This window comes from Pan troglodytes, chromosome 15 (assembly GCF_028858775.2).
Source record: "Pan troglodytes isolate AG18354 chromosome 15, NHGRI_mPanTro3-v2.0_pri, whole genome shotgun sequence".
NCBI classification, from domain to species: domain Eukaryota; kingdom Metazoa; phylum Chordata; class Mammalia; order Primates; family Hominidae; genus Pan; species Pan troglodytes.
This window is the reverse complement of record NC_072413.2, coordinates 62869001-62872841: the sequence shown is the minus strand read 5'-3', so window position 1 is coordinate 62872841 and position 3841 is coordinate 62869001.

Here is a 3841-nt window from a genome sequence, read left to right as displayed (position 1 = left end):
TGCAACCTCTGCATCCTGGGTTCAAGTGATTCTCCCACCTCAGCCAGGATTATAGGCACACACCACCACGTATTTTATTTTGTATTTTTAGTAGAGATGTAGAGACAGGGTTTCACCATGTTGGCCAGGCTGGTCTTGAACTCCTGACCTCAAGTGATCTACCACCTTGGCTTCCTGAAGTGCTGGGATTACAGGTGTGAGCCACTGCTCCCAGGCCACCATTTTGCATGTAAGAAGCTTATTCTCAGCTGTGTGCAGTGCCTCACACCTGTAGTCCTAGCTGCTTGGGAGGTTGAGATGGCAGGATTCCTCGAGCTCAAGAGTTTGAAACCAGCCTGGGTAACATAACAAGACTCTGTCTCTCAAGAAAAGAAAAGAAAAAAAAAAAGCTTATTCTTCTTCTTTTGCTGACTTATCTTGTATGAATTCCCACTTGATAGTTAACCTATCTTATAATTTGTTCTGCATTTTTTCATGTTTATTTGAGTAGTAAATATAGTTATCAAGGTTAATTAGGCAACCTTAGGAAACTCAAATAATTAAAGCACAATAGTAAAGAAAACAAAGTTATAAGATCAATCCTGTCATAAAATGGCTAGGGTTTGCTATGGTTTGAATGTGTTCCCCAAAGTTCATGTGTTGGAGACTTAATCCCCAATGCAGCAGTGTTGACAGGTGGTTTTTTTTTTTTTTTTTTTTTTCGAGACAGAGTCTTACTCTGTTGCCCAGGTGGGAGTGCAGTGGTGTGATCTCGGCTTGCTGCAGCCTCGGCCTCCCAGGCTCAGGTGATCCTCCCACCCCAGCCTCCTGAGTAGCTGGGACTACAGGCATGTACAACCATGCCCAGCTAATTTTTAATTTTTTTTGTAGAGACTGGGTTTTGCCATGTTCTCAAGGCTGGTTTTGAATTCCTGAGCTCAAACGATCCGTCCAGACAGGTGGGATCTTGAGGGAGTTATTAGGTCATGAGGGCTCTGCCCCCATAAATGCATTCATGTTATTATCTTAGGAGGGCATTCATTATCAGGAGAGTGGGTTTGATAAGAACAGCACCTTTTGCCCTCACGCTTGTTCGCTCTCTTGCCCTTCCACCTTTCCACCACGAGATGATGCAGCAAGAAGGCCTTCGCCACATGTTGGTGCCATAATCTTGGACTTCCCAGCCTCCAAAACCATGAGCCAAATAAATTCTGTTTATTATAAATTACCCAATCCATAGTATTCTGTTATAGCAGCACAAAACGAAGTAAGGATTGTTTCTTTCCATAGCCTCAGGTTGGTCTAATGGCCAGTGTGATGACTTGACAGGTCTTCCCATTGCTCATGGGGTGGACTGGTAAGGGGCTGAGCATGAGTCAGGCAACTCCATCTTCCACACTGGCGATGGGATCCCTGAATGAGCAAAACAGATCAGCTGTGCTGGTTTTGATTAGATCCCTGAATGAGCAAAACAGATCAGCTGTGCTGGTTTTGTATAAAAAGAATAGTTTTTTTTTTTCTAACCTTTGTGGCACGGTTATTTCATTATCTGAGTTATTGATGAGAATATTCAGACCTTGTTTTCCTTTAGTTCACTGCTGTTTTGTTCTTGTTCTCACCATCCTCTCTATCAAAGCTTGTTCGCAGGTAAGGATCTCATATCTGCTATTTATATTTAACTATATTTTCCCCCACATTGAAAACAACTTTATTATTTATTATAAAATATTCTATGCTTATGAAATACCCAAACCTTATAGCAAAATAGAGAAGGAAGTAAGAATTACTCTAAATCTCACCATCTAGAAATCACTTAGATTTTTTTGGAGTATCTTTCCTGATATGAAATGTCTTATTTCTTAATCAAATAGAAATTATTTAGAGCCTACTTAAAAAAAATCAACAGTATGTCATGACATCTTTCCCTATCAGTAAGCATAAAACCACATCACTTAAATGACTACATAGAATTTATGTGTGTGTGTGTGTGTGCATGGGTTCACACCATAATTGGTTTAACCAATCCCATTTTGACGAACATTGAAGTGATTTCCAATTTTTCATTATTATAATGAACATCTACTATGTTCTTAGCATAAGTGTAAAACATAGAAAGCTAAAGCTAAAAGAATCCTTAGAGACTAGCTAGTTCAATGCCATCATTTCGCAGAAGAGAAGCTGAGGTATAGAGAGGTTAAGAGGAAGTAGAATCCAGGTATTTTGCCTTTACATCTACTGACCTTTCTGGTTTACCCTGCTACTATCTTAAAAAAAAAATTCTTGGCTCTTAAAATGTCACTAAGTGGAACTGACTTTTTTTTTCTTATGCCAATAGCCAAAAGATCCTACCTTAAAAGCTAACTCCTCCCGGGGTCATTGCATTTTAAGATTTGTTTTTAAGGCTGGACGTGGTGGCTCACACCTGTAATCCCAGCACTTTGGGAGGCCTAGGCAGGTGGATTACCTGAGGTCAGGAGTTCGAGACCAGCCTGGCCAACATGGTGAAACCCCGACTCTACTAAAAATACAACAAAATTAGCCTGGCGTGGTGGCAGGCACCTGTAATCCCAGCTACTAGGGAGGCTGAAGCAGGAGAATCACTTGAATCTGGGAGGCGGAGGTTGCAGTGAGCCAAGATCTCACCATTGCACTCCAGCCTGGATGACAAGAGCAAAACTCTGTCTCAAAAACAAACAAACAAACAAAAGATTTGTTTTTAGTTATGAAATAAGTTAGCAGATTCCAGTACATTCTTTGGAATGAAGGCAGGATAGGGATATGCTGAGTATTTGAAATATATGGGGCTGGTGTTATATGGGGCTGTTTATGCCATAAACAGGCATAAACATATACCTGTTTATGCCTGGCAGTATTTATTTGAGGAGAAGGGTGAGGGTGGAGAAATAGAGTTAGGCAGCAGTTGGGGTCAGTGATGGAAAACAAATGCCCACTCACAGTTTGGAACTCCTCCCAAAAGATTGGTCTACAGCTTTCCTTTGATTCAGTTTCTGCTATGGAAGGTCAAGAGCTGGGTGCGTAAGTGCATTTTAATTACTAAGATGGAGATGGAATAGAACAAGCAGCACAGAGTTGTTACTCTACATGCTTAGCATAATGTGGGGCTAAATTCTTGACTTAATTAATGACTTAAAATATTAGGTTATAGTATGAATCATCTACATTACATATCATGGGATTTGTTAATTTAAAAATCATGAGATACTGCTCCTTGAATAAATGATGCTTTAATAAGCAGAGATTTGGATTTCTATGTGATCTTTGTAAAACTACTTAAACTCTTTCTTAATTTCTTAATATAGCAGTAAGGATAATGATAGCAATTTACTTCATGAAATTGAATAAAAATGACATAAGGCATTTGGAAGAGAGAAAATGATAAATACACTTTTAAAAATAGAATTTTTCATACCAAAAAAATGAGGAAAATGATATTTCTGAGAAGACCCAGTTATATTCTGTATGAATTCTATAAAACATATGTTTGAATTGAATCATAGTTTCTTGTAGACCAGACCTTAAATCATTGAAGAAATATCCAAACAGAAATTGAGCAGCTGTAGAAATATCCAATAGAAAAGAAAATGAGATGAATTTGCAGAATGGAGTCTTTTATTGCAATGTCTTTCCAAACTTTATTGAAAATTTCCCAAAGGTCTTGGTTAATATTAAGAACAAATATTTGTGAATTTGGAAACTGCTCACTAACAAATAAAAGCAATTAACAAGACCATTTATGCTGGAAGTAATTATCATATAAACACAAAATTGTTTTATTGGTTAAACTGTTAGAACTCCAGCTGTCATTCCATATTAACAAATTTGATTTTTTAAAATTATATTT